Source organism: Dermacentor variabilis, chromosome 7 (genome assembly GCF_050947875.1).
Source record: "Dermacentor variabilis isolate Ectoservices chromosome 7, ASM5094787v1, whole genome shotgun sequence".
NCBI lineage: Eukaryota > Metazoa > Arthropoda > Arachnida > Ixodida > Ixodidae > Dermacentor > Dermacentor variabilis.
Window position 1 is genome coordinate 136,640,980 of NC_134574.1, and position 12,381 is coordinate 136,653,360.

The 12,381-nt window shown below is 45.3% G+C and overlaps 1 protein-coding gene across 1 annotated transcript in view; it reads right to left on the reverse strand.

Annotated features, from left to right (window-relative positions):
• Positions 1–8,508: 8,508 nt before the first annotated feature.
• Positions 8,509–12,381, reverse strand: part of LOC142587970 (beta-1,4-glucuronyltransferase 1-like) — a 365,814-nt gene continuing 361,941 nt past the window's right edge. The window contains exon 8 of the mRNA XM_075699370.1: positions 8,509–8,564. The gene's annotated coding sequence lies outside the window, so the exon portion shown is untranslated. The remainder of the gene's footprint in view (positions 8,565–12,381) is intronic.

Genomic DNA, 12,381 nt, shown 5'->3' on the forward strand with positions numbered 1-12,381 from the left:
CGGTCTTCCGATGAACTACGTTGCCTAGTGCCCTCCAGATCGTAATGTGCGCTTCAATTATATTAGTCTAGTCGTCCATGATGCGGTTTGATAACGTGATAAGTCACAGGGTGATGTGCTCTCATAATGTCCGCACAGTCACGTTACAGAACCTCAAGTGGTCAAGATTATTATCCGCCGTTAAAGAGGGCCTCAAAATGAGCCCCCCTTAACGAGCCTGACTTGAATAATTAGTCATATTCTTTCCCATCACAGGAGGTTCATCATCAGAAACCCTTTTTTGAGTCCACTACAGGAAAAAGCCTGTTCCTGCGTTCTCAAATCCCACTGGCCTTGCGTTAGCTGATTCCAACTCTTGCATACAAATTTCATCACCCCACCTAGTTTTGTGCCGTCCTAGAGTGCACTTTCATTGCCCTGGCACCCATTCTGTAACTCTAATCTTCCACCGGTGATCTGTCCTACACACTGCATGGCCTGCCCAGCTTCATTTTCTTTTCTATTATAGCGAACTAGAATATCGACTATCCCCGTTTGCCCTATGGTCAACACAGCCCTCTTCCTGTCTCCAAACGTTACGCTTGACGTATTAGAGACCTTTAGCGTGTCGGGTATTCCGGCAAGCGCGAGCAGTTTGCTGGTTTAACGGGGGCGTAAACGTGAGCGGCCAGATTGGTGGCTCCAGCTAGTGGCGCAAAGCTCAACCACACAAGCACAAAGCTAATTACTATATTCTGCTTAGCTGCTGGTGCAAATTTTCGACAGTGGCGTAATCGTGTTCACAATTACGCCACTGCCAAAAATTTGCACCAGTAGCTAAGCAGGATATTGTGGGTTACTGCAGTTTTAGCTCTGTGTTTGTATGGTTGAACTCTACGCTACCAGGCGGCTGCACTGCTCTGGCCGCTCACGTTTACGCCCCTGCAAATCCGGCAATCCGCCCAAAGCGCTCCCGTTTACCGGAATAGCAGACAGGCTAAAAGTCTCTATTGAAGTGAGTGGATCTGCCTTCCATGAAATTTGAGTAGGCTATCACCTTACATTTTTTTTGTCATGAAACCCACTTTGTGGAAACAGCGTACTCATCGCTTCAATAAGCGACACTTGTTCTAGGTGTGGTGGTAATGTATGTGATGGCGCAGCGCTTTCTAGAGGAGTGGGTCTACCTTTCCTGAAATTTCTCTGGGCTACAGCCTTGAGCTTTCTTCTCACAAAACCCAATTTGCGAAATCAGCTTATTCATACCGTGTTTTATTCTTAGGTGGAGGATATACCTCACTTATAAACATAAACATCACAGCCCATAATCTCTTCATAACCGTTCACTAAATGACAGTTACGTCATTCAAACAACCAATCTCTAATATATCAGGAGTGCTTTGCGTTCCACAGATGTTAACTAAAGTTTAGGATGCAAAATTGTTTCGCTGTGACAGCACAACGTGATCTGTAATCTAAACTTTAGCTCGGGTGCTCCAATCTAAATACATGTAAAGGGAGAATTCGTTTTTCTCGGTAACCCCTGCACCAAATTTGATGAGGTTTACTGCATTTAGAAGAAAAACTTAATATATATTGAGTGTTGTTTTAGAATTTACAATTTACGTCGTGAGTTTTTTATTAAAGATTGGCAAAAATCGCAAATTTTCAAAAAGCGACACTAGCAAGCCTACAATTCTGTAACTCAGCAATAAGAAAAATGATATCACAATTATGTTAATTGCATCGGATAGTAAATTTAAAACAGACAAAGTTGATCTGTTACATTCGAATCTGAAAAAAATTATTAATATGGAAATACAGCTTTTGCAGAACCCACGTACACAACGTAACAAATGCACGTAAGATATAAATTGACATGTAGAATTTGTCCGCTTCTAATGATCTATTGAATCCCGTTTACAGAACACCGATACCTGTTCTTGATACAGAGCTATGAATTTGTAAACTTCGTACTTCTATTGCTTTCGAACTTTCGAGTTTTGAGAATTTTTTGAACAAATTTCAGGCGCTAAGTAGAAATTCCACTTCAAACAGTCACTAGAATTTAACTTTGTCTCTCCAATGCAAGAATTTTCATTAAAGTTGGTCCAGGGGTTTTCTCAGACAAACGTTTTTGCGTTTTACATGTATTTGAAAAGGCCGCGTCGGAGTTGGGCCGAGCTAAAGCTTCCTCTTAATAACATTTTCTTTTTCTCACTTTTGTCTATTTATCGCTCTGTTGCCAATATTAGCACACGTTGAGCGGCATGTCGCTAGTCTTCTATAAATTTAGACAAAGTAATCCTGTTATTGTATATAAGTGTCCCGCTATCTTGCAGGCTATCGAGGCGCTTAAAGTCATATATATATATATATATATATATATATACACACACACTGACTGGCCGGCGTCGTTGTCTTCCTATCAAAAAACGGAAACTTGCTGCTTTACTGCTGTTTGACTTCTAGGATTGCAATGTACAAAAACGTTTTTTTGTTTTATCGTGCGAAAATAACGAATTGAATGAATCTCCAATATCTTACATAAAGCAGGGAGTATTCGATCTTACGCATGATAAGTATACGCAATGTGTTTCTTTGACATTAGGCCTACTTGACAAGGAATAGTGGCAGGGTTGTCGATGTAAGGAGATATTTGAAAAAGTGATATATATTATTCTGCTGTGCTCACAATGAAAGCACTTCGGAATAAGTGCTAGTATAAGATTGAGCTGTTTCGCGTAAGGACATACAGCCCTTCTCATCACCTAATACTCGAACTCACCTGAATAAGACTTCGCACTGCGGAAGTGTCTCTGTACCTTGGCCTCCAAAATGTTTCACGCAGGAAGAAAGCAATCAAGAGAGACGGAGCGATCGAAAGACAAATATTTAATACTCTGTTTATTTAGTTACACGCACTTAGAGTAGACTGTACAAACAGCGATATGACTTCATTCTCTAGACCATTCAAACCTCCCGGTACAGGCGAACGACACGAAACATCGAAACTCCCTTCTCGAGGACCCCAATTTCTCTTAAGTCATTTAGCGGTCGTCACACAACACTAGAGACACCGTACCAGCTCCGGGAGCGGGACCAACGTAAGGTCAACGTCGGGATACATTGGCTTTACATCTGAACAACGCTGTCCAAACATTTGCCCCGCTTATGTCGTCTGCATTGGGCATCGACTGTCTTAGATGAGCAAAAACAGAAGATTCGAGACAAAATTATCATTTTTGCTCACTAGGCTTTTTATTAGCGGTCGACTTGAGAATTTTGCTGAGGGTCGTCAACTTGTTTCGGAACTTTCACTAACTTTTTCATTAATGCATTTAAGATACACGCAATTGGAAAGTTTAACTCACCCACTACATAATGCAAATTTTTTCCCCTTAACTTACTACTTAGCACTACTTTTGATAGATGCAAATTCATAAGCTACTTCAAACGTATACCTGTTCTAGTTAACAGTTTCTTATAATGCTTCTTCCTACAGTACGCCAACATATTAAACGCGACCCGTGATGCGGTGGCTAAAGATTTGGAGCACTTTTTTCTCGAATATTTTTCGAATATTTGAAACAGTCGTAACAGAAACTGCCGCTAATAACGCTTACGGTTGAACCACTCTCTTGCTTATATATTGCACTGAACGTAATAGCGAGCAACAAAATCCACGTTCCGTTATACACGTACACTGACTGCAAGTGCAAAAACAATATATATATATATATATATATATATATATATATATATATATATATATATATATATATATATTGTCGTAACGACCGAAATGGTTGTATTTAGCGACCTGCAGCTGTCTTCAGCGTCCTATAACGACCACACTTTATTCGCCGAGATCTGCCGTCCTATGGTTACGACAGAGATGTTCTGTCATTCGGATAGCAATATTACTGCGCTCAGTTTGGCGCCTTTCTTTAACGTGCGAAATTCTGTCGGGGAGACAGAAAAAAAATAATGCTCTGGCGACAAGACGACCGGCTTCCGACGACCTAAATTTCAGTCAATGTCTGAAAGATGCTCTGCCGAATTTTTTTTTCTCAACAGAGCTCGTGTAATTACTACACTTTCTTGTACACATCATGCACTCGAAGGACAATAAAACGCCGCAGAGGAGAGCATAGGGACACAAAGACTGTACATTATACAGAGCGTGGGAGGACAACATGCGACTCATCAATGATAATGACACGCAAGTTCAGGGAGCGGACCAGTCGTTTCCCATGGTGTCCTGCGACTAGCGTGCCATACTAGATGGTACTATGCGGTATGCTGTTTACATCACAACTATGAACTTATGGTGTGCTTCAGTTAGACAGATTTCGCAGACTGTTTTCGAACGATCGCGGATTGCGTTTGAGTGCTGCCAGGACTACATGACGAGTATTAAATCTCAAAGTTTTGTTTCTTCCCGTTCCCTACCGGCATTCACGATGAATAAATAAGGAAAAAATTCGTATAGGCTCAGCGGTTGACTACAGCAAAGTGTAATTTGTGTTTCACATTCATTCGAGTAGGAAGGGTACAAGCTAAACCTGCCTCTCAAACTTAAGAGGAAGCTTTACCTCGGGTGCTCCTATCTAAACTCATGTAAAAGCAGAATTCATTTTTCTCGGCAACCGCTGCACCAAATTTGACAAGGTTTGTTGCATTTAAGAGAAAATAATAAAATATGGCGACTGCTGATTTCAAATTTCGGATGTATATCGTGATTTTTGTAGAAATTAGCAATAAAAAATTTTCTGAGAACTAAACTGTCAAGGGTACTACTCTAACTCAGCAATGAAAAATGATATCGCAATTCCGTGAACTGTATGTCATACTACATCTAAAGCGCAGAAAATTGATATGTCACACATGATTCTCCAAAAACTTGGTAATATGGAAATGCAACTTTTGTAGAACCCTTCTACACAACGTAACGAATTCATGCAAGATATAAATTTGCTTATCGAATTTGTCCGCTTTTAATGATGTAATAGATGTCGTTTACAGAATCACGATATCTGCTCTTGACAGAGCATTAATTATGCGCAAACTTGGTGCTTCTCTTTTTTTGAACTTCCGCATTTTTGAAAATTCTTGTAACGAAATTGAGGCCCTAAATAGAAATTCCGCTACAAACAGTCACTAGAATTTAACTTTATCTCTCAAATGCAACAAATTTCATTAAACTCGGTCCAGGGGTTGCTTCAGAAAACCGCTGTTGCGTTTTACATGCATGTGAATATGTCGCGTCGGAGTTGGGCCCAAGCTGAAGCTTCCTTTTAAGGAGACGAAGCCTAAATAATCTACCGCGCAGCAGACTTGAAAATTTCGTGGCTCAGTGTCCGACGATTGAATTTTCTTTCATGAGGAGGTATCCCAAACCTGCTTCTTACGCAGCACCGATTTGACGCAGCGCACAATCCCTATCAGCGTTATGACATGCTTCGTCGTTTTGTATAATTGGAAAAAATATCGGCGTCATACGACATACAGTATATGTAGCACTAATGGCGGCGCTAGGTATAAGGAGCTCCCATGGTGAAATTGCTGGACCATTCATGCCTTAATTTCACACAGTGAAGGCATTTAATCCTAGATTTTGTTCAAAATCATGCTTAGGTGCAGCGCTCGTCTGGTACTTCCAAGATCATTCCGAAGCCAGCGCCGTCCGCTAAAATGCGTACTTTCAGGACACACCAGAAGTCCGCGTCGTCTGCGGTGATGCGACCAGACGAAAAATGTGAATTTTTTTCAGTAACAAAGACCAAGTGACACCTGTGCCACATGCAGCGAAACACAGCACCTGCCGTGTTTCGCCTTGAGACTGACAGATAGCACCACTGTGCCAGTCCAACGAAAATTTACGATTTTTTTTCTTGTGCACCATCGCAGACGACACGGGCTTTTGAAATGTACCAGACGAAAGAAGCAAGAGCTCGAACGCGCCACAAAGTAACACTACTGTGGGAAATTTGACAAGAATCGAGGGGTGGACTTAACGTAGGCAGTCATTAGAACAGGGTTCGCTCATTTACGCAACATTCCGTGCGCACACAAAGGACAGGAGCTGTTACAAGATGAACACTGATACCGGGGTACGTCGGCATGCGAGCTGCCCTCTGGCGGAACTTTGCAGACAAAGTTGTCCTTCACAAAATTTCGAACACTGAGAACGTTGAGGCACATATCTCAAGAAGCCTATGTACAAGCAACTACCACCTACAAAGCAGAAAAATAAAGAGAAAGCGAAGGCTGACAATATGGCTGACAGTGACAGGCTTTAGGTGACAAGTAGAGAGGTTCATGGATAGCATAGTTCTGTTTTGGAGACCAATTAAGCACATTGTATAGCACGTCTCTGTGCTTACTTTTGCTAATTACGTAAGCCATTCTCCAAAGCAAAAGTTGTAGTAAAGTAGTTGTTGGAGGCGCTTTTGAGAAACTGCAACGAGGAAGTCCCTGAGGCAGGGGCGATTGGCACAGCAAATTCGGCTATCATTATTAGGTGCAGCTAAGCAAAATAAAATGCAGCAACGCGAAATAACAAAAGAAAACGAACTAAACATCTCTCAGGCAACAATGGGTTCGGCCTACCCGAAGCACATTACATAATGTTCGGGCCTGACTTATTTGTCAAAATAGAAACAGCGCGTGACCTTCGCTCTATAGGGTTGAATGAGCAAGGCACGACAAAACGAGCAATTTTTATGCGCCATGCGCAACACCTTGAGCCTTTGGTACAAGCTGGACTAGGTTAAATAGAAACAAAATGAAGTTATGGCACTCTTCGACAAGACACGACATCTTATTATTAAGATGACAGTTTACATTTTGTGGGTACCATAAACGATGCAAATTTGCCCCGAGATACCATTCAACCCGCTCTCTTTGCCTACCACAAATCGCAAAAGAAAACTGCATAACTATGCATCGATTTTATGAGGTCAAAGATCGAGTGAACATCGAGCAAATTTTTCTGAGCTCATCCAACAAAGACAAAACTGTATTCACATTCTTGCTCTTTGCTCTTTGCATGACTTCACCAGCCGCTGAAACGCGTATGACATCGAAGTCCTCACAACTTGAACTTAAAGTAGCAACCGTAGTACATTGTCAATTTATGGAGGAGCGGGCGTTTATCTAGTGATATATTGCGCATGCGGAATAAATGCCTGCGAAAAAAAGAACACCAAGACCCAATAAGCACACCATTTCTGCTGGGCAGTTCGAAGTATCTTCGGATAAAACAAAAGATGGAGTTTCCTGCTTTCTTTTTCTGTCGAGGCATCACAAAATTTGCTTCAGTAAATTGTCAAGGGAAGCTACGCTTAGGCGCTGGTTGCCTCGTGCTTGAGCTTCGCTTCGTTAGCGGCTGAACAACAACTACTACTCTTCTGCACTGAAATACTCATCTGTACTGAACAGAAATAAACGACAGAAACAACGAGAGAGTACGGCACAGGAACAGCGCCGCAGAACCTGGGTATCACACTGAAGCCATGTTCAAGACAAGAACACAATGTCTTTAAAGTCACTTGCCGAGGCGGTAATCTACTGCGTCACATGAAGCAATTGACGGACAGCACCTACAACATCACAAAAACGACAGCTAGGCATGTCCAACAGTTTCTATCGAAGTGTCGTCTGGTCGCACCACAGTCTCCTCCCTGTCATCTGCTGTAGCGCAGCTCCATCAGTTGGCAGCAGAACACGCGACAATAGGAGCAAAAGTACTTGTGTGCTAAAGCGTCATCTGCAGGCGTGTCGCCTGCAGCAGCGTCTTCTGCAAGACTGCTGATGCAGTACCTTTGTCAACATGAGCTACTTCGTTTGCAGAAGCTTCATCTACAACAACTTCGTCTACAAGAAGGTTGTCTGCAAGAGCGTCATCTGTAAGAGCGTCGTCTGCAAGAGCGTCGTCTGCAAGAGCACCGTCTGCGGGAGCGCCGTCTGCGGGAGCGCCGTCAGCATGAGCGCCGTCAGCATGAGCGCCTTCTACTAAGGTACATGCCGCTTTCGGATATGGCTTGCGACGCGACTAGCAGAAGAAAGTCAAAACACCACAGCGTTCGCGAAAACACCCAGAAAGCTGCGAGATACACGATGAGGGAGCGGCACACATCAAAGCACTTGAGTTCCATTTTCCCTCCGAGTAGAAGAAGACAGCGTACCATCGTGGAAGCACTGGGATCATCGATTGTCGGATCGTTGCAACGATGCCTCCCCACTTAGCCGCCGAGATTGCGCACCGAGCGTATAGGGGGTGGGGGGAGGGGGGGGGGAGAGAAACAGCGTTACAGTTAACGCAAGCCGGAACGGCGGCAAGTTGTGCATAACAAACGACTTGATAGCTGTGTTTCCATCAGCGATGACTTAAGTATTCAAGGCTTCGCATTTCCCAATGCAGCAACATCCGCCAAGTGGCACTCAGGGAGCTGTAACTTCTGCGCCTTTCCTTGAGAGTTCCAGATATCTTTCCTTTTTCCCTCCAGTTCCATTTGCGGCTGGTCCATTTGCGGCTGGTCCATTGGCGGCACCTCTTTGAGCCTCCTTGAGGAAAAAGCCTGCAAACAAAGAGTCATCAAAATCGGCATTAGACACGCGTACTTAGTCATTAGCTTTCAGACATCGCGCATGTAAAACGTGAGCGATAGAAAGAAGGCACGTCAAGTTTTATATGTTGCACCACAAAGGGCGCACACGAAGGTTGCATTAAAGCAACAGCGCGCATAACAAAACACCACATGCCGAAAGTGTAAACCACGGTCTAAATTGACGTTGATGGCGTGTACGGTAAATTTCTTTTTAATTCGAAGTCCGTTACTTACTCTCTATCTCTTCCATAGTCCGTCTTAGAATCCTTTACTATTTACAACGTCAACTAAATTCCAATATTTCGGACTTCATTTGACCTTTTACAATAAATTCCATTTGAACGTTGGCCTCGTACAATAAACAATTAATTGTGTTGACGGCAACAATCTCCTCATCGTCTTGCTCGTCTCACCAGGAAAAAAGAACACCTTTATTTTTAATACATCCGTATTTACTCGCTCAAATAGGGCTTCGCCTCAATATTGCTCATGATGCGGTAGAGCACGCTTCACAGGATACAAGCCCTTTGTGGCCACGGTTCCAAGGTTTTTTGCCACAGGAGGCCTGAGCTTTGCTGCACAGAACCGAAGCATTTGCAGTGCTTTTAAAGCGGCCGTCGCAACACATTTTCACTCGCGCAGTGCATCAGCTCAGTACTTGCTCTTTTGACTCACAGCGTACAAGATCATAAAACGCGATGGCCGGCTCTCCAAGATAGGACAACTACGCCCACCTCGCTTACGCAGAATTCAGTCGTGGCGCAATTCTCCCTCCACCACCCGAAACTTAGCGCCTTCGCCACAGTGGGTTCGTGACATTTCAAAAGAGAACGGTGACAGGAAAAGCGCGTTTCGACGCACCAGGTATAAAATCTAGACAATGAAACCCGAAGATATACAAACAGCAGCAGCAACAACAACAACAAAGGCCTGTTGATTGGTATATGAATGATCTATCGAGCTTGGCATTTAGAAAACAAGACGGCGACTACGGTGAAGTGATCCCTTTTAACTTTAACCACCTACGGTTCTATTTTAATGTATTCGAAGTTCAAGACACGAGCGCTTCTTCTTGCTTCCTGGTACATTCTGAATGCAGCCGCCAGGGTCGAGAAAAATGAACCCGCTACCACGAGATCAGCGGCAGAATGCCTCAGCCACTTAGTCACAGCGACATCACTTGTTACGAAACGCTTGCACGGGCCACCGCAGTTCATCGCTTCTGCGCGAAAGTGTTCGCAGCTCTCTCGCGTATTGCATTAGTGATCACAGTCGTTTCCGATTCTCATCATCAGTGATTCATTGCCGAGGCGTTACTGTTCGACAGTAGCACCACGAACCGCGCGTGTACACCGAGCGAAAAAAACCTTCGCATCCATTTTTGCTGAGCTCCCGAGTCAAGGCGTCAATATTTTACGTCGTGACGCCTCGAGTACTTCGCTGCGAACAGCGAATCGGCGATTGAATCATGCAGCGAAACACCTCGCAGTTTCGATGTTATAAAGAACTCACTCGAAAAAAAGTTGCACCATTCGAACGACCGTTATACTTCGGAAGTTGCTGAAGTACTCAAACGCCAAGCAGACGACACAAGAAGAGACACGGATAAGCGCGCGTCCGTGTCTCTTCTTCTGTCGTCTGCTTGGCGCTTTAGTACTTCAGTAACTGCACCAACTAGCCCAACAAAAAGTTCTGCTTGAACACTTCGGAAGGACCGCTCTAGTGCCGCGACTGTTGAACGTTATTATTGAGACGCCCCTGCCTTCTAAAAAAAGAAAGAAAACCCAATGAACGCGAAATGTACGAAATGTTTACCCGTCTTTAAGTATTCATAATTCTTTGCGCCTCTGTCGAGATCGCCGCGCCCAAACACGCATCAGAGCCGCGGGGGCTGTCAGATGAGTTCGCGCGCGCGACGCGCAGAGGGACATAAACGGGGTGCGCCGTCCTGGCGACGGAGAGCGGGCCACGTAATTACGGCTTGGCTGCCCTCGACCAGCACGCTCGCGACTCGAACAACCGAAATCGCGGGGGAAATGGAACACAAAGCGAGAAAGCACGCGGGAGGGGATGGACGCGTGAATCGGCGTGCTGGCCCGCCAAGCAATGGGACGGCGGCGCGCACTACACGCGAGGGTGGCCGGCCAGGGAACACGAATTGGGGCGTCTCGGGCGCCCCCCCGCGGTCGCCACGCCTCGGAGTGGCGGCTCGGAGCTCGTGTATTATTAGCGTTGTTTGCGGTGGTGGGACGGGATGCGGACGACGCGAGAGCTCGCCGGAAATTCATGAGTCCTGTCGAGGGGTTTCTTTATTTACGTGATGCGCTGTAAGGTTCAGACGTTGTTGAAGGGAGGAACTTCCCACCGCTGGCAAACAGTTGTACGAGTTGGCGTCGTGCATGAAATATGTGGTAGCCGGCCCATGCCGTCGTCCAACTCACCCACGCTTGGGACGTGGTTGTAGGGAGGAACTTGCTCTCCTCGACAACTAGGAGTACGGGATTTATTTACAGTATGTACATTACGACAGGAGATATACATTTCAACAATCTAGCATGAATCCCAGGCGCGTGTTCCGTTACTTCAGCGAGCTGATGATTCATGGCTGCGCATCATGTGCGGGTCACAAAAACAGAGTCACGATCCACAAGTCATTTGATTCTGGGACTTTTTACGCGCCAAAACCACGATTTGATTATGAGGCACGCCGTAGTCGGAGGGGGGGGGGGGGTACTCCGGATTAATTCTGACTACGAGGGGATCTTTAACACGCTCATTAAAGCACAAGGCACCGACGCTTTTGCGTGTCGCCGGCACCGAAATGCGGCCGCCGCGGCCGCGATTCGATCCCGCGACCTCACGCTTCGCAACGCAATACCATAGCCGCCAAGTCACCGCGGCGGGTTTCACAAGTCGTATGAAACCTGATGTAATAGCTCTGCGGATATCGAAGCCCGCAAGGTGGAGGGAAGTAATTAATAAAGGGAAAATGAGACATCCACCCAAACTTAGCAAATTGCTACAAAGGAAACCGATACGGGTTCCTCGAAAGAAAAGCTTCGCAGTTGGAAAGTTCGTCCTGGTCCGGGACTCGAACCCGGGACCACCGCCTTTCCGGGGCAGCCGCTCTGCCATCTGAGCTAACCAGGCGGCTAGCAGATCACATGGCGAAGTCGAATTTGCCAACAACTCGAAGCAAAGTCAAGAGTTTGACGTAATAGTTCTGCGGAAGTCTGCAAGGTGGAGAGGAGTAATTAATAAAGGGAAAATGAGACAGCCACCCATACGTAGCAAATTGCTACAGAGGAAACTCATACGAGTTTCTCGAACGAAAAGCCTCGCAGTTGAAGAATTCGCCCTGGTCTGGGACGAATTCCGGGACATATAGTCCAGGACCCCAAGTGAGCCATTGCAGTATCCAAAGTGATTTCCAAACCTATTCGCGACACCTGACTAAACTGGATGAATGAAGAAATCGTTGAAGAGAACAATGGCTTGTGGCCTGCTTAGGGTCGGTGTACCTTTCCTAAAACGATATAGATATTGCAGGCCTCGTGTGCCGCTGCCGCATTAAATATAACATCAGTGCGTGCTGCACCGAGGGCAACGACCTCTCGTAGTGCAGTAAGTACCTGTGGCTTCTCGAGTGTTGTGATTATGCGGTCCCTCGCCTGCTCCCAACACTCGACAAGGAACAGTATACTTACCGCACTACGAGAGGTCGTCCTCCTCGGTACAGCAAGCACGCGCTGATGTTATATTTAATGCGGCGAGATCCTCCAATACC